Source organism: Bombina bombina, chromosome 1 (genome assembly GCF_027579735.1).
Source record: "Bombina bombina isolate aBomBom1 chromosome 1, aBomBom1.pri, whole genome shotgun sequence".
Classification (NCBI taxonomy): Eukaryota; Metazoa; Chordata; class Amphibia; order Anura; family Bombinatoridae; genus Bombina; species Bombina bombina.
This window is the reverse complement of record NC_069499.1, coordinates 1481428156-1481448497: the sequence shown is the minus strand read 5'-3', so window position 1 is coordinate 1481448497 and position 20342 is coordinate 1481428156.

The following is a 20342-nucleotide window of genomic DNA, read 5'->3' as shown; positions in this document are numbered from 1 at the left end:
TTTCTGAAATCCTTGGTAGCCTCAACATAGTATTTCAAAGCTCTTACCACATCCAAAGAATGTAGAAATCTCTCAAGAGAATTCTTAGGATTAGGACACAAAGAAGGAACAACAATTTCCCTACTAATGTTGTTAAAATTCACAACCTTAGGCAAAAATTTAAACAAAGTCTGTAAAAACGCTTTATCTTGATGGAATATCAGATAAGGAGGCTCACAAGAGAGAGACGACAACTCAGAAACTCTTCTAGCAGAAGAGATAGCCAAAAGAAATAACACTTTTCAAGAAAGTAGTTTAATATCCAAAGAATACATAGGCTCAAAAGGAGGAGCCTGCAAAATCCTTAAAACCAAATTAAGACTCGAAGGCAGAGAAATAGGCTTAATAACATGTTTGATGTGGATCAAAGCTTGAACAAAACATTGAATATCAGGAAGTTTAGCAATCTTTCTATGAAATAAAACAGAAATAGCAGAGATTTTGTCCTTTCAAAGTATTTGCAGACAAACCCTTATCCAAACCATCCTGAAGAAACTGTAAAATCCGAGGAATTGTAAAAGAATGCCAAGAAAAATTATGAGAGGAGCACCATGAAATATAGATTTTCCAAACCCGATATTAAATCTTTCTTGAAACAGACTTACGAGCCTGTAACATAGTGTTAATCACTGAGTCAGAGAAACCTCTATGACTAAGAACTAAGCGTTCAATTTCCATACCTTCAAATTTAGAGATTTGAGATCCTGATGGAAAAACGGCCCTCAAGACAGAAGGTCTGGCCTTAAAGGAAGTGGCCAAAGCTGACAACTGGACATCCGGACAAGATCCGCATACCAGAACCTGTGAGGCCATGCTGGCAGAAACACATGAGATTGTTCCATAATGATCTTGGAGATCACCCTTGGAAGAAGAACTAGAGGCAGAAAAATGTAAGCAGGTTGGTAAAATCAAGGAACTGCTAAAGCATCCACCATCTCTGCCTAAGGATCCTTGGATCTGGAAAGATATCTGGGAAATTTCTTGTTCAAATGAGAGGTCATCAAATCTATTTTTGGAAGACCCCACACTTGTACAATCTGACGAAACACATCTGGATAGAAAGACCACTTCCCTGGATGCAATGTCTGATGACTGAGATAATCCACTTCCCAACTCTCAACTCCTGGAATATGAATCGCAGAAATTAGACAAGAGTTGGACTCTGCCCAAGAAAGTATCCAAGATACTTCTATCATTGCTAAAGAGCTGTGTTTCGCTCCCTGATGTTTGATATATGCCACTGTTGTGATATTATCTGTCTGAAAACGAATGAAAAGTTCTCTCTTTAACAGAGGCCAAGCCTGAAGAGCTCTGAAGATAGCACAGAGTTCTAAAATACTGATTGGTACCCTCACCTCTTGAGGTTTTCAAACCCCTTGTGCAGTCAGAGACCTCCAGATAGCTCCCCAACCTGTAAGACTTGCGTCTGTTGAGATCACAGTCCAGGAAGGATGAACAAAATAGGCCCCTTGAACAATCGATATTGGTCCAACCACCATGACAGAGAGAGTTGAATATTGAGATTTAAGTATATCAGTTGTGATATCCGAGTATAATCCCTGCACCATTGATTCAGCATGCAAAGCTGCAGAGGTCTCATATGAAAATGAGCAAAGGGGATCGCGTCCAATGCTGCAGTCATAAGACCTAAAACTTCCATGCAGATAGCCACTGAAGGGAACGATCGAGACTGAAGGTTTAGACAAGCTAATACCAATTTCATTTGTCTCTTGTCTTTTAAAGACAAAGTCATGGACACTGAATCTATCTGGAAACCTAAAAAGGTGGCCTTTGTCTGAGGAATCAAGAAACTCTTTTGTAAATTGATCCTCCAACCATGCCTTTGAAGAAACGACACTAGATGTTTTGTGTGACATTCTGCTAAATGAAAAGACTGAGGACCAATAAATCATCCAAATAAGGAAATACTGCAATACCCTGCTCTCTGATTACAGATAGAAGGGCACCGAGAACCTTCAAAAAGATTCTTTGAGCTGTTGCTATGCCAAATGGAAGAGCAACAAACTGGTAATGCTTGTCTAGAAAAGAGAATCTCAGAAACCAATAATGGTCTGGATGAATTGGAATATGAAGATAAGCATCCTGTAAGTCTATTGTGGACATAAAATGACCTTGGTGAACAAAAGGTAGAGTAGTCCTTATAGTCACCATCTTGAAAGTTGGGACTCTTACAAAATTATTTGAAAGTTTCAGATCCAGAACTGGTCTGAAACAAATATCTTTCTTTGGGACAATGAATAGATTTGAATAAAACCCTAAACCCTATTCCTTTAGAGGAACTGGAACAATCACCCCTGAAACCTCTAGATCTGAAACACACTTCAGAAAAGCCTGAGTCTTCCCAGTATTTGTTGGAACATGAGAAAGAAAGAATCTTCTCACAGGTCTCATTCTGAAACCTATTTGATACCCTTGAGACACAATATTCTGAATCCACTGATTCTGAACAGAACCCAACAAAATTTCCTGAAATTATTTCAATCTGCCCCCCCACCAGTTGAACTGGATTGAGAGCCGCATCTTCATGCAGTCTTGGGGGCTGGATTTGGTTTCTTGAAAAGACTTGGTTTTTTTCCAGTTTGAAGTTTATTCTGACAAAAGGAACGAAAATGATTAGGAGCCTTAAATTTATCTTTAGACTTTTTATTTTGAGGTAAAAAAACTCCTTTCCCTCCAGTAATAGTGGAAATAATAGAATCCAATTGAGAACCAAATAGATTCTTACCCTGTAAAGACAAAGATAATAATCTAGATTTAGACACCATGTCAGCATTCCAAGATTTAAGCCATAAAGCTTTTCTGGCTAAAATAGCTAAAGACATAGATTTAACATTGATCTTAATGATGTCAAATATAGCATCACAAATGAAATGATTAGCATGTTGAAGCAGAAGAATAATGCTGGATAAATCGTGATCTTCTACCTGACGAGCTAAACTATCCAACCAAAAAGTTGAAGCAGCAGCCATATCAGCCATAGAATTGTCAGGTCTAAGAATATAACCAGAATGTAAATAAGCTTTCTTTAGATAAGATTCAATCTTTCTATCGAAAGGATCCTTAAAAGAAGTACTAGCTTCCATTGGTATAGTACGCTTGGCAAGAGTGGAAATAGCCCCATTAACCTTAGGGACTATTTCCAAAAACTCCAAATTAGCCACAGGTAGAGGATACAACTTCTTAAACCTAGAAGAAGGATTAAAAGAAGAACCAGGCTTAGCTTAGACCATTTTTTAGTAATCATATCGGAAACAGCATCTGGAATAGGAAAACCCTCGGGAGCAACTTTAGGAGGTTTAGAAACAGAATTTAAATGTTTACTGCATTTTTTATCAAGAGGACTAGACTGTTCAATACCCAAAGTAACCAGAACTTCCTTTAACAAAGAGCGAATATAATCAATCTTAAACAGATAGGAAGATTTGTCAATTTCAGAATCTGAATCAGGATCCTCCGAACCAGAGGAATCCTCATCAGCAGAGGACAATTCAGTATGCTGTCGGTCAATACAAAGTTAATCAGAAATATGAGAAGATTTAAAAGACCTTTTACGTTTATTTGAAGGCAGAATAGCAGACATAGCCTTATCTATAGCTGCAGCAATATGATCATTTACATCTGCAGGAATATTAGATATATTAGACGTTGAAAGAACAACAGACGATGTATTAGTATTAATAGAAACATTATCCGCATGCAAAAGCTTATCATGACAGGTGCCACATAATTGAGCTGAAGAAATAACATCAGTTGCAGAGGCGTAACTAGAAACCACAGGGCCCAGGTGCAAGAATCTAAGAAGGGGCCCTCCCACTGCCCCTCCCCCTCCAAAAAAGGTGAATTTAATACTTTTTTTTTTTTTACATTTAACACAGAAAAAAATGTGAATCAGATTACATGTCTGCAAAAGGAGGTACCCTGTGCCCACAGTCTGTGAGATGGTCTGACCCCCTATTACTGTATATATATAGTGACACTATTTAACCCCCCCAGTACTGTATATAGTAAGCTAGTGACACAGTCTTTAATCTGCTGGTGAGATGACTGGCCTAACCCTACCCACCCAGTACTTTATAGAGTGACCACAGTATTCTGTGACATGGTCCAGCCCTCCCATACTGTATATAGTGATACTGTATAGTGACACTGTTTACCCCCTGCCCCCCCATGCTGTAGTAACAAGGTCTGTAATTTGCTGGTTCCACAAACATACACAAACACACATACATGCATAAATACACACACAGTCACATACATACACACCAATGGGTAAAACAGAAACACTATCCCCTGTAGTCATGTCACACTCACATGATATCAGTGCAGGCAGTGGTAGGTTCACGTTTTTTATTAAAAAAAATATATATACATTTTTTAATTTTTTTTAAGCTGGGCCTCCACCCTCAGGGGCCCAGTCACACCTACGGACTCTGCACCCCCTGTAGCTTCGCCCCTGATCAGTTGATTTACAACAGACACACTTAGCTTTGGTAGAACTGTGTTCAAGCAGCATGGATTTTACAGCAACATCAGAGGCAGGATCAGACTGAGACATCTTACAAAATGTAAAGAGAAAAAAAAACAACATTTAAACAAAATATCCAATTTCCTCATATAGGAGTCTCAGGAATGGGAAAAAATGCTTATTCTAAAGTAAAATGCAAAAAAATAAGAATTATAGCTCTTGATAATATGAAGAGAACCAGAAGGGGTAATATACAAAAACATTTGGTGCCAAGTATGACCCAAATGGAAGTTAAAAAAAAATTTTGGGCGCAAAGCTAACATCAGGAAATTACGTAACTTGCGTCATTAGAAGAGCGACTTCACACCAAAACAACTTCTGTCAACAAAGACGCAGGAAATGAAGAAACTTGCATCACCTTAGATGCAATTCGGCACCAAAAAAAAATTTGCACCAAGAATGACGCCATAAAGAACGGCATTTTGCGTCCTTGCAAGCCTAGTTTGCCGCGAAAATTTTGGAAAATAAAATCAAATTGAGAAAACTAGAACCCCAGGTAAGAAAAATAATCTTCCCAAACATAAATTCCATACTGAAACGGATAGACTGCAGAAAAGGGAAATATGCATAGACCTGACACTTGGCAAATATAAGTAAATACATATATTTAAAACTTTATAACATGAAGTGCCAAGCTAAGAGTGTCTTAAAAAATTATACATACTTACCGGAAGACACCCATGCACTTATAGCAGACAGCCAAACCAGTACTGAAAAACATCAGCAGAGGTAATGGTATAGGAGTACAATGTCGATCTGAAAAGGGAGGCAGGAGATAAATCCCTGCAACGGATTACAGAGAGCCTTTGAAACAATTTCCTATGGAGGAAACTACTAAATCAACAGGCAATACTCCCTTCACATCCCTCTGACAAACACTGTACACTGAGAGGAATTGGGCTTCAGAATGCTTAGAAGCGCCTATCACAGAAGAAATCAAGCACAACTCACTTCACCACCTCCATAGGAGGCAAAGTTTGTGAAACTGAGGTATGTGTGTGGTGGGAGGTGTATTTATAGGCATTTTGAGGTTTGGGAAACTTTGCCCCCTCCTCATAGGAATGTATATCGCATATGTCACTAGCTCATGGACTCTTGCCACTTACATGAAAGAAATCTAATTTTTTTCTTTTTGATTGGCAATTGCTTATTTCTACAGAAAAATACTGAATTATTCTCTCTTTCTGTTTATTTTAGAAAGGTTACCTAAAACAATTATTGAACCACAAAGTTTTAATATAGAGCCACACTATTTTTTACAATCAGCTAGATTTTTGAGCGCTATAGGGAAATTAACGAAATTAACTAAACAAAATTAACTAACGCAAAAAAAGTTGCGTTATTTAATCCCCTATAGTGCAGGCATTACAAGTTTTGAAACAGCCAGCTTGTGCGTGCGATATGGGGTTTTTAAGCTCCATACCGCACCAAAAACATGCTATTTTGACGTGCTCATGCGCGCTTTCCCCATAGACATCAATTGGTACAGCGGGTCAGAAAAAAGTCTAACACCTGCGATCGCAGAATGAAAAGCTCCGTAACACAACCCCATTGATGTCTATGGGGAAAAAAACTAACGTTTAAACCTAACACTCTAACATAAACCCCACATCTAAACACCCCTAATCTGCCCCCCACCGACATCGCAGACTCCTACATAAAGTTATTAACCCCTAATCTGTTGCTCCCGATATCGCCGACACCTAAATAAAGCTATTAACCCCTAATCTGCCGCTTCTAATATCGCCGCCACTATATTAAAATTATTAACTCCTATTTCCCTGCACCCCAACATCGCAGCCACTATATTAAAGTTATTAACCCCTATTCCGCCGCTCCCCGACATTGCCGCAACTAAATAAAGTTATTAACCCTTAAACCTCTGGGTTCCCACATCACTACCACTAAATAAACCTATTAACCCCTAAACCGCCAGCCCCCCATATCACAACAACCTAAATTAAACTATTAACCCCTACACCTACCCCTAAACCTAACCCTACCCCTAAACCTAACCTTAACGCCCCCTAACTTTAACATAATTAAAATAGATTTAAATTAAATTTACAATTATTAACTAAATAATACCTGTTTAAAACTAAATACATACATACCTGTGCAATAAAACCTAAGCTAGCTACAATATAACTAATAGTAACATTGTAGCTAGCTTAGGTTTTATTTTTATTTCACAGGTAAGTTTGTATTTATTTTAACTAGGTAGACTAATTAGCAAATAGTTATTAACTATTTACTAACTATCTAGTTAAAATAAATACAAAATTACCTGTGAAATAAAACCTTACACTACCTTACACTAAAACCTAACATTACAATAAATTAAAAAACCTACCATTAAAAAACATAAAAAACCTACCATTACAAAAAAAAAATTATACAAAAAAATAAAAATTATTCTTATTCTAATACCCTTTAAAAAAAAAAACACCTCAAAATAAAAAAACCTTTTGGAATACAAAAAGCCTTAAACTAAATAAAGTTATTAACCCTTAAACCTCTGGGTTCCCACATCACTACCACTAAATAAACCTATTAACCCCTAAACCGCCAGCCCCCCATATCACAACAACCTAAATTAAACTATTAACCCGTACACCTACCCCTAAACCTAACCCTACCCCTAAACCTAACCCTAACGACCCCTAACATTAACATAATTAAAATAGATTTAAATTAAATTTACAATTATTAACTAAATAATACCTGTTTAAAACTAAATACATACATACCTGTGCAATAAAACCTAAGCTAGCTACAATATAACTAATAGTAACATTGTAGCTAGCTTAGAGTTTATTTTTATTTCACAGGTAAGTTTGTATTTATTTTAACTAGGTAGACTAATTAGCAAATAGTTATTAACTATTTACTAACTACCTAGTTAAAATAAATACAAAATTACCTGTGAAATAAAACCTTACACTACCTTACACTAAAACCTAACATTACAATAAATTAAAAACCTACCATTAAAAAACATAAAAAACCTACCATTACAAAAAAAAAATTATACAAAAAAATAAAAATTATTTTTATTCTAATACCCTTTAAAAAAAAACACCTCAAAATAAAAAAACCTTTTGAAATACAAAAAGCCTTAAAAGGGCCTTTTGTAGGGCACTGCCCTAAGTTAAACAGCTCTTTTGCTAAAAAAAAAAAAACATCCTCTAACAGTGTACAAACCCCCACCCCCAAACTACCAAGGGGCCTTACAATGGCCTTTTGAGGGGGCCCTTAAAAGGGCCTTTTGTAGGGCATTGCCCTAAGTTAAACAGCTCTTTTGCTACAAAAAAAACAATCACCATCTAAAAAAATACATTACACAAAATAACAAACAAATTATTAAAAATAATAAAAATTATTCCTATTCTAATACCCATTTAAAAAAAAAAACACCCCAAAATAAAAAACCTAATATAGAATAAACTACCAATGGCCCTTAAAAAGGCATTGCCCTAAAGTTATCAGCTCTTTTTGTGAAACAAAAATACAAATACCAATACCCACTAACATTACAAACCCCAACCCCCCCCCCCCCCAGACCCACAAAATAAAAAATATCTAAAAAACCTAAGCTACCCATTGCCCTGAAAGGGGCATTGTCCTTAAAAGGGCATTTAGCTCTTTTGCTGCCCAAACCTTAATCTAAAAATAAAAACAACCCAAAAAAACCTTAAAAAACCTAACACTAACCCCCGACTATCCACTTACAGTTTTTGAAGTCCCGCTTGAACGATCTTCATCCCAGCGGAGAAGTCCTCATCTAAGTGGCGATAAGTCTTCATCCAGGCAGCCTCTTCAATCTTCATCCAGGCGGCATTTTCTATCTTGATCCCGGCGGCGCAGAGCGGGTCCATCCTGATGACATCCGGCGGGGAGCATCCTCTTCATATGGTCTCTGCCGTACACTGAATCTTCAATGCAAGGTACCCGATTCAAGATGGCGTCCCTTGCATTCCTATTGGCTGAAAGATTTGAATCAGCCAATAGGAATATGAGCTGCTAAAATCCTGTTGTCTTTTTAAATCAGCCAATAGGATTTAAGCAGCTCTAATTCTATTGGATGATGAATCATCCAATAGAATTAGAGCTGCTTAAATCCTTTAAATGATAATGTCCACCCGCATCATAATAAATCGGCCCCTAAATATGAGCAGCGTCTAAAAGCTTAAAAACAGCTCAGCACAGAAGTGTCATGGCTCAGCAGTTAAAGGGTTTAAGTCCCTTTACAATGGTATGTGGTTACTGAAGACATTTTGAGAGTGATTCAGAATTTGGGTAAGGTTCCTTTAATGCAATAGCAATTACATAATGTTACATCAAGTAAGCAATACAGCAATATAGTCATTTTAACATTGTTTATAAAGCAGTTATATGTTAAAATAAAATCTGATATATAAGAAAAGAATACAAGTATGTGTCACAATATCAGTTAACATAACCAAGTGTTTTCCCTTTGCATTTATCTCTTTGCCCATAATAGAGGATGCAGCAACTAAATGATAGAATTTTAAAAAGAATTAGACTTGCTAGAAAAAGTATGAAGCTAGGATAATGCTGGTGCTTTGAAATAGAAGTAGAGTATTTGAGAGGTAGTAGAGGTTCCAACACTAATGTGATGTGTGTTTATATCTAAATGCCCCTATCGGTTGCAGTCTGAAACTGATATGTAAAAAGCAGCGGTACCCTATTCCCAAACCCTCTCCACCACCTCAGAGGTGGAAATATAATATATGTATGGGAAGAGTACAATCTCTTTCTACATAAATTATACATTTTGAGCAGTGATAGACAACCATTTTTTCCCCAAGGGCCACTCATAAAATTGTGATTAGGCCTGTTATATGGATACTATGGAGCATGCTGGCGTGTGCTAGATGGGTTTCTCAGCTACAATACCAATGAGCCCATACAATTAAGGTTTCATAAACATCTTATTTTTGGATCTTCTGGAGTCAAAATAATGGGACTGAAATCCAAAAATCTGGCCTATTAGGTCACTTGAATTAATGGTGTTGAGAATCATTATACAATATTTCAGAATGTGAGATGTAAAAAAAAAAAATAGGCAACTAATTTGACTAAAATTCCAAATTCCTATATTTTGTAAATAAATCATTTTAGAAGGTTGTGCTGTTTTACTTTAACCCAGAAGATGACATGAGTCATGGTTTATCAACCTTGCCAGTGCCACTCTTATACAATCTGGTACATTAAAAAGAGTTGGCACTCGGTATGCAGTCCTGCCTTTGGGATACTGACATATTGAGTCAGTGCTAAAATACTTGCAATTACATTTATTAGACAAATTATGTTCTCATAAGATTCTGTTTAGTGGCATCATTGAGAAAATCAGGGTGGGCAACATTCATGATAATAAATTTAATTAATTAATATATTTTTTTTTTAAACAATATTTTTAATATAATGGCTTTCTACAAAGGATACTGTAACATGCAGACCACAAATAAACTTTCGAAGAATCTACCCTGATGAATATTTTTTCCACTCATTTAGGGACTAAGTGTCGTGTTGCAGCGGCTCCTGAAATAATATTAACGTAAAGCAGGGGAGTCAACCTTTGCTTGCCCATTTCACTTGAAACATCACCAAGTTTTTGTCCCATGATTACTGTAATACTTCTTGCCTTCAGTTCCAGTAATATAACAGATCAGGGTTTCCTGTGTTATTTTTCCAAATGAAAGCCAAGACAAACCCAAAAGCTTGTAGCCCCCCCCCCCCACTAATCCAGGGAAATAATAGGATGTTTCCATCCACTGCTGTATATTGATTCTCAGTCCACCTCTGCTTTGCAAGCTTTTGAAGGAATTAATGTTGCTGCTTTGAATCCCAGTAAAAATAAGCTACATTTGCCGTCGGTGGGACATAAAATTCACCGTTTTGACTCATTGTTTGAACTGTTTATAGGTTTTTCCTTAAGAGAACATTCAGTGTTCTGTCCTGGCATGTATCCAGCTCAACGTGCTAACTTTGCATCATTTCCAAGGCGTTGGGTGGGATTTCTTCTTAAAACAGGCATGTTTTCCGATTTGTTTTTATTATTTACGTAGGTTCTGCTTTCTCCTCCAGCCATATTACAATATAGAGGTAAACCTGGGGAATCTAAATTACCTGATAAATAGCTGGACTTGTTCCAACATAATAACTATTTTCATTTAATTAAAAATCTGCCATACAACGTAATTTCATATGTTTCTTATCATGCCTTTAAAACTGTTGTTTGCCATGTGTTAAATAATGTGACAGTATATTACACAAACTGTCATCAATATGAAAATGAAACTTTTACTGAAATTCAGAAGTAAAAGGAAATGTACAATTGTTTGTTGAACTTGTGTTATTTTCACCCAATGTACTTCATCACCCTAATACTCACCCTATTAGACAAGCACCCCTCTAATTGCAATCAGCTCCATGTGACCTCTCTCACACTGCCTCTATATCAGGGGTGTCCAAACTTTGCTCTCCAGAGGTTTTGGAACTACATTTCCCATGATGCTCAGCTAGATAAAATGCTGGCTGAGCATCATCGGAAATGTAGTTCTAAAACCTCTGGAGAGCAAAGTTTGGACACCCCTGCTCTATATGTTCAATGTCATCCATATTTTAGAACTCTTCAATCATTATCTGTATTTATTATCATCATTTGCTGGTATGTTTTCCTGCCCTTACTCTTGCTACATAAATCACACATCTTCAGAACATATCATAACATTGACCATGATTCTCTTCACATTCTTCCTTAATTTTAATTTACTACTTTATTTCTTTATTTTCATTCGGCTAGATTACGAGTTTTTGTCGGTAAGGCTTGCGGGGCTAACAAGCAGTTTCAGCTCACCGCTCACCTACAGACAACGCTGGTATTACAGGTTTTTTTAAACCCGGCGTTTGCTGAAAAAAAGTGAGCGGAGAGCAAAATTTTGCTCCACATCTCACCTCAATACCAGCGCTGCTTACGGTAGCGGTGAGCTGGCAAAACGTGCTCGTCAATGGGTCAGATTCGGCTGAAAAAAAAACACATGCAAAAAAGCAGCGTTCAGCTCCTAACGCAGCCCCATTGATTCCTATGGGGAAATACTTGTTATGTCTACACCTAACACCCTAACATGAACCCCAGGTCTAGACACCCCTAATCTTACACTTATTAACCCCTAATCTGCTGCCCCCGACATCGTCGCCACCTGCATAATATTATTAACCCCTAATCTACCGCTCCGGACACCGCTGCCACCTACATTATACTTATGAACCCCTAATCTGATGCCCCCAGCATTGCCGAACCCTACATTATATTTATTAACCCCTAATATGCTGCCCCCAATGTTGCCACAACCTAATTACATTTATTAACCCCTAATCTGCTGCCCCCAACGTCGCCGCAACTATATTAAATATATTAACCCCTAAACCTAAGTCTAACCCTAACACCCCCCTAACTTAAATATAATTTAAATAAATCTAAATAAAATTAATACAATTAACTAAATTATTCCTATTTAAAACTAAATACTTACCTATAAAATAAACCCTAAGCCGGGAGGGCGGAGCGAGCGGCTAACTGCAATGGCCGCAGTCTGTTAAAGCTCCGAGTACAAGCCGGGCATTTCCACAGCCTATAGAGAGCACGGTCTAAAAAATCTAGCACCCAACTCCAGGAATCGAGCACAGAACCACACCGATCTCATCCTGAGGTCAGAGAGGCTCCCAACGAAAAGAACAGACTGTGCTGCAGGGGAGATGAGCTGCCGGAACTGCGGCCTATAACGGACCTCGCAGCACTTTACCGCAAGAACAAGGCACAGAGGTAAACAGTTCTTAGCGCATTTGAAAGCGCTCTGTGACAACCACCAACCATCCGCTACCATTACCATAAGTGCAAAGCAGAGTGGCAACATTAGCAATAGGCTCTCCCCCCTTACAGCAATGAGCAGCAGTTAACCGATCAGGGCCACAAGCACAAACATAACTTACAGCCCTTTTACCAGATGGCTTGTAGATTGTAATATAGCAGTGTACCCACAAAAATTAAGTCTACTTAGGCCCTACCTAAGGATAACATACTTGGCCTCCCTGATCACCAAAATAGAGGCAGAATACAGTTACCAACTACTACAATTAAATGTGTGACGCACTCTCTTTTACTTAAGCAACATGGTGCCCCCACACTAGAGACATTGACTTTTTAACAAAAAACAAAAAACTACTGATTCCAGCACAAAAAAAAAAAAAAAAAAAAAGAAAGAAAAAAGGGAAGAAAGAAAAACAAAAAAGGAAATTAGCTGGTCCTTTCTATTCAGCAGACTGAGGATCTTTCACTGACTTTTGTAGGTTTAAGTGCAGTGCTCTAGCAAACCCAGAAAACACAGCTGCAGCCCCTAGCAAGCACAATGAGGAACATTATAAAGCTATCTGCGGCTATTTTTGTGCAAAATCTTTGCTGTATATATACTTGTGCCCCCTCTCCTTTTCCCGTCACCTTGAAAGGTGTCGGGTCATACCCCATTTGTCCTTGCCCGTGATCGCCCTGTGAGGGCAACTTCCCCTGGGGGCACAGTATTAGTATTAGTGTGCAGAGCTCTACAGGCCTGTTCAGGGTCACTACACTATTTACAATTCCCGGCCGCACACATGATAACCAGCACCTACTTACTACAATGTCACAGAGGAAAAACACCCGTCTGGATAAATCACAAAAAGCGCCACAGCCCAGTCAGGGAGCGGTTCATGCATTTTTCAAGCAAGCAGACCAAATGTCTCACAAGAAAGACACTGAATCTCCACACATTCATTTTGAAGAGGAGCAAGAAGATTTGTCAAATGAAGCCAGCTGTCCATCTCCTCCGGCCCAGGCACACAGAGACGATACTCCAATTACATATAAAGCCATAGAAGCGTTGATTGAACAGGTCAAGTCCTGTATAAAGGACGAATGCGCAGACCTAAAGAGAGAGATAAATGACCTGGGCCGTAGAGTTGACTCTTTAGAGGAACATGAGTTTGTGGCATCACAAAAAATAGCAAATCTTTCAACTAACCACACTCGACAACAACAACGTATAACTGAGCTGGAAGATAAAATCGACGACTTAGAAAATCGCTCCAGGCGAGGAAATCATTGCTTCAGAGGAGTACCGGAAACAGTCTTGAATAGTGAAATACAAGAATACCTGCAAGCCTTGTTCACTGAGATTCTAGAAGACAACACAGAAGACAACAACATAATTCCATTAGACAGAGCACATAGGGCTCTCCGACCGAAGCCTGCGGACGATGCCCCACCGAGGGACATCATAGTTCATTTTCAGAACTATAGGCAAAAAGAGGAGATCTACAATATAACTAGGAAAAGGCAAGCAATAAACTTCCAGGGACATAAAATCCAGGTCTACCAAGATCTATCTTTAAGAACTCTACAGCAAAGAAGAGATTTCCAGGTTCTCACCTCGCATTTGCGCTCACTATATATTCCCTACAGATGGGGCTTCCCTACGTCGGTGATAACTATGAAAAATGGCAAGATGATGGAGTGCACTTCTTTATCGGCTATGGATAAATTCTGCAATATGATAACATTCCACAACCTGACAAGGGAGATTTTGGTCGTCTCCACAAGCAGCAAAACGACCAGACTAGCCCTAAACCACAGAGAAGGCCAGGACCAGACATCTCATCCAAGCAAAACAAACGCAAGCAAGTCCCCCAACCAAGTATGGATAGAACGGACGCTAACTCTCCTGGATGAGTAACTATGACTACTCAATTTACTTTATACTATGTTTTTTTTTGCTTACAGGTTGTTTTCCGTAATTATTGTATGTTACCCTCTGCTAGATGTCTACCTACCGGTTGACATGTGGATAAACGTGATGCAAAGAAGAACTTTCCACAGTGTAATAAGCTCTAAAAATGTCTCCAATCTGCTAAGTAGCTGATGTTTTAGCTTAAAGTTCAAATATGTTCTCATAGATACCTCCCTTTTGTATATATTGTTGATGCTCCATGTGCTGTCTAGATACCTCATAACTCTGCTTAAGATGGTGTATTAATCGGACAAAACAGGACGCTATTCATAACACACAGTACAGTCATTAACTTAGACAGCTTACGCTACACATTCATTTAAAACCTTATCCCGCCAAAACATACTAACCTAGATCCGAACCCTACCGCACTAACACATAAAACAGTAATTACCATGGGTAGTTAGAATTACCTAATCGCCCACAGCTTCGATCGAACACTACCAATTACTCTGAGGTCTAACCCTCCAACACTACTATTACCAAAATACTTACCTTAGACGCTGCTTATTCAGTGACGGAGGTACTGCAACAGATTGTTTATCTAACCAATGACTACGTAAATACCTGTGAACACAACTAACCTCACCTGTCCGACACTAGGTCTTAGTTCCCCCTCACATAATGAAGGTGACTTGTGCAGACGCTCCAGGGTTTACTTAATATAAGTTGATATCTGTCATTTGATTGTACCTGTCTGTCCTAGATCTAAAACGCCATGTATGACAGCATTATGAGACATTGAAACTGTTTAATGTTAATGTTAACAAATGTTAAAGTTATGTTGCTATTGATAAATATATGAAACAGCTACTCTGTTTCATGACTCTTCCTTCTCTCCTCCTATTTCCTTCTCCTTTCCCTGCTGATTTTGATCTAACAAGCTGATATAGTACTAGTTAATTAAAGAGATGATGATAAACTCTCTAGCATTAGTGCTGCCCTTTCACCCCAGAAGACGAGATTGTCTTTCTATATAAATATTTGCCATGTAGATTTTACTCACCTAAATGCCCGGCTTGTATGAAAGCTCTTCATTCTTTCATTGATACTCAGTCCAGGTTATCGCAGTTCTCGAACTGACGAGGTTCCTGTACTGGGAAAGATTTGAGCAGATATCCCTCCCCTTTCTACTATTTACATCTGACTGATACTGATTTTTATTTTTTACTTTTTATCTCTTTTTCTCTCAATATTCCTATTCCCTCTTACTTTCCCTTTCTCTTTCTATTGTTCCCCTACGTCTATTTAAACTAGTATCCCACCCACCTCTCTCTGGCTCTCACGCATAACCTATATAAACTCTCTAATAGGCAATGACTCCCGTGTCCCCTCCAGCGGCAGGTACACTCCACATAGCGACCCAAAATGTCAAGGGCTTTCTTTCGGCAGAGAAACGCTCTATAGCTTACCACGATTTCTATAAAAAGAAAATAGATATTATCATGATACAGGAAACTCATTTTAGAAAGCACAATGAGCCGGTACTGTCTACAAGATACTATGATACACACTTCTGCAGCTCAGGCCCCCATCGTAAAAATGGTGTAAGCATATCCTTTAGGCACAGTACCCCCTTCGAACTACTACACAAGCACACAGATAAAGAGGGCAGAATTCTATTGGTTGGTTTATACTATGGCAGCCCGGTCACTTTGGCCAATGTCTATGCCCCAAACAGACCCCCTCCCCATTTTTTCAAATCTCTAATTAACACAATATTAGACATCGCTAAGGGCCCTATTATTTTAGGAGGGGATCTTAACTTCCCTATAACTCCATCATTAGACACCTCTACCGGGAAGTCATACCTGCGCAATGGTACCCTAAGAAATAATTGTGCAGCTCTTCATTCTGCAAACCTCTTTGACACCTGGCGAATAGTGAACGTCAACAAAAAGGATTTCACCTTCTTTTCTCACCCGCAACACTCCTATTCCAGACTGGACTACATCTTATGTAGTCAGACACTTCTATCACAACTTTTACAATCCAAAATATCTCATACCTCTTGGTCTGACCATAGCATGGTGTCCACTACGTTTAATTGGTCTAGTAAGCCCAGTAACACATATCACTGGAGACTTAATGACACTATTCTCACTAATCAAACCACAGTAGAGGAAATTAAAAAACACACAATATAATTTTTTTCCCTGAATAAACCAGAGGACACGAGACTTGCAAACAACTGGGAGGCCTATAAGTGCTATATCCGGGGGGTATTGATAAAATATAACGCCATACAATGGAGACTACTAACAAACCACTTCAATTCATTGACGAGCGACTTGGCTGCGCAGGAGGCCCTTCACAAAGCAGATCCTACTTCCACGGCAAAGCTCTCTAATCTTATTGAGGCAAGAGAAAATCTAAATAAATTCCTCATCCAAAAAGCTCATATGAGAGCCTTAACCACTAAAGCAAAGTTTTTTTATAGAAAGCAATAAGGCGGGCCGCCTCCTAGCCAGGTCGCTTAAAAAACAAAGATACTCTACATTTATTAGGTCTCTCACCCAAACCTCAGGTAACACTACATCCAAAAATGAAGAGATTAGCAATTCATTCATATCATACTACACCAAGTTATATAACCTAGATAGTGCTACCTCTCCCGAACAAATAGACGACATAGCGACATATCTAGCAACTGTAGAAATTCCCGCTATTACAGAAGAAGACAAACAGTTTTTAGACTCTCCTATAACTATACGAGACATAAACCTTGTAATTAAGGCATTACCTAGCGGCAAGTCACCTGGTCCGGATGGGCTTACAGCGAAATTTTACCAATTATTTCACGAGCAGATCAGCCCACATTTACATTCTCTTTTCACTAACATTGACCAAGGCAATACTCTCCCAGCATCTCTACTAGACGCATTAATTACTGTTGTTCCAAAACCTGGGAAAGCCAAAGACCTTGTAGGCAATTACAGACCGATATCGCTTATAAATGTAGATATGAAAATATATGCAAAAATTCTAGCAAATCGTATTAATACAATCTTACCTATGGTTATCCATCCGGACCAGGTGGGTTTTATTAGAGGCCGAGAGGCTAGGGACAATACTACAAGACTATTACACACCCTTCATCATGCTCACGATAATCACACCCCAATGGCCCTGCTATCCACAGATGCGGAGAAGGCCTTTGACAGGGTGAACTGGCAATTTATGTGGAGCGCCCTGTCAAAATTTGGCTTCTCTGACAAATTCATTGCTAGAATCCAGGCCCTTTATAATAAACCCAGTGCAAAGGTCAAAGTAAATGGTATGATATGTCAACCCTTCCCCATCTCCAATGGTACACGCCAAGGGTGCCCACTCTCACCATTGCTGTTCGCTCTTACAGTGGAAATCCTGGCGATACAAATTAGGCAGAATCCAAATATTCAAGGCTTAGAGTTCGGAGCGATCACCCAGAAATGTCTCCTATTTGCAGATGACATAATTCTCACCATAAGCTTCCCAAAGACCACACTCCCTGCACTAGTTGAGACATTGGAAAACTACAAGCAGGTTTCCAACTTCTCAGTTAATAAGGAGAAATCTGGGCTGATGTTGATTAACTTGACATCCCAAGGCACCGAAAACTTAACACAACACACAAAATTTACCATCACAAATAAGATTACATACCTAGGTATGGTGATTCCTAAAGATATTTCCAAACTATTCTCAGATAATTACATATCTCTCCAGTCGACTATTTCAAACCTATTAGAACAATGGCACAAGCAGGGACATCTCACTTGGTCTGGAAGGATTAATACAGTAAAAATGATGGTCATTCCCAAGTATCTATACCTTTTTCAGACCCTACCGATGGCACTGCCTAAATCCTACCTTAAGACACAGCAAAAACTACTTAACTCTTTCGTGTGGTCCTATAAACGTCCCAGGATTGCCCAGCAAACCCTATATCTTAGCAAGGAGGATGGAGGTCTCAATCTTCCCAATATAGCTAACTATTACAGAGCAGTACACTTGACCAGAATAGTTCTGTGGAATCACTCACCCCCTTCGAAACTATGGATACAGATGGAAAGCCATCTGACTCAAGTTAAAAATCTGAGGGATATCCCCTGGCTTCCTAAGAATTCCAGACCTCACATGCTTCAACGCAATACATATGTTAAAACTACACTAGAGGTATGGGACAATGTCGTTGCTCTTATAAAAGGAGTGTCCACTACCATGTCTCCTATGACTCCATTGCTCCATAATCATTTGATCTTGAAGCACAGTTCCTTTACCCAAACTACTGCAAATAAGCCCCTGCAAAATCTCCCGGTATTTCTGATTACGGATGCCCGCGGAGTTAAAGATAGGACTGTGCTTAAGGACGAAGTGGGTTCCCCCTTTCATAGTTGGTATACATACCTTCAAATCCGACATTCCATACATAGCAGACCCCACAAGAGCACATTACTCCGCCCATTAACTCCATTCGAACAGATATGTGCTAGTCCACATATTCAAAAAGCACACTTATCCATGATTTATAAAATTCTCAGGGGCTCCTTTCCAGAGCACCGGCCCTCATACTTGAGGAGATGGACAGAGGAATTGGGTTGCGACTTAACTGACAAGGTTTTGAAAAGATGTTTCCGCCTCACCCACTCCTCCTCCACCTCGTTAATGTTATCCGAGGCTAACTACAAAATCATCGCAAGATGGTATCTAACACCACAGCGACTTCGAACTATATACCCCACAGCCTCCCCCGGCTGCTGGAGCAGATGCGGAGAGGAAGGCACAATGACCCATATATGGTGGTCTTGCCCTTTGCTGAATGAGTTTTGGAAACGGATTGAGAGCACCATGAACAAAATTTTAGGCACAGACATTTCCCTAGGCCCACAAATTATCCTCCTCAATCACATTCCACACCTTACTTGTCTCTACCGTAAGAAATTACTGCTCCTGATGTTGACCTGTGCTAGGAGATTGATCTGATGAACCGCTTGTGAAGCGGGAAACGTGTCAGCGGGTTTGTTTTGCTGTGCCTGTTATGTTATACACGCTTTGAGATGTATTAAATACTATTTTACTTGCAAATCTCTCACAGTCCTTCTTTACACCTTTGCTGCGGAATCTGTTTCCTTTCTGTGACTTTCAAATTAGGGGTTTGGAGAGCCCTAGCAGCAATGGAAGTACATGCCTGTTAAACCGGTATCACGCTGATACTTAGGAAGGCCCTGGATTGTAACACTCTGTGCATACGGATGTTCGGTGTTTGAATGTGTAAACAGGACTGCTATAATTCCAGCAACTGAATATTACAGGATCATTCTACACTGAGAGGGTGCCATCTGGGTGAGTCCTTACCTTTTTGTTATTTATACTTGGAAATTCTACTATATAGGTGATGTCCGCATGAGTGGGACTCATTGATAGAGTTGGTTTCACCTACATGTACATTACGTATAATACCATTTGCTGTATACATTGCATCAATGCTGAGAAGTCTTACCTTGTAATCTAGGAGATTGATCCCCAGGTTGTGGAAGACACAAAATATACCTACAATAGCCCAATGGATCTCAGAGGTCAACCACATCCTATCACTTGAAAAAATGTACTATTGCTATGTAGGTAAACGAGATGCTATAGCCGAGATTCTGTTTATTTGGGAACAAAGATCCCAGAACAATGAACATGATATATAAATCTTTAGATTACTGAGATCTGGAGTGTAGCTATCAGTGGGTGGTACCCACACATGCCAAGGAGCTGATCAGTTCCAGAGAGCCAGAGAGAGGCTATATGGTAGATGTTATATGGAATGACATTAAGAAGCTGTTCAGCATTTTATGCTATGTAAGTTATACTACATGTACCGTGCCTCATCAGCCCCTATCCTCCCATTCCCCCCTCTCTTCCCCCTTTTTTTTTTTTTTCTC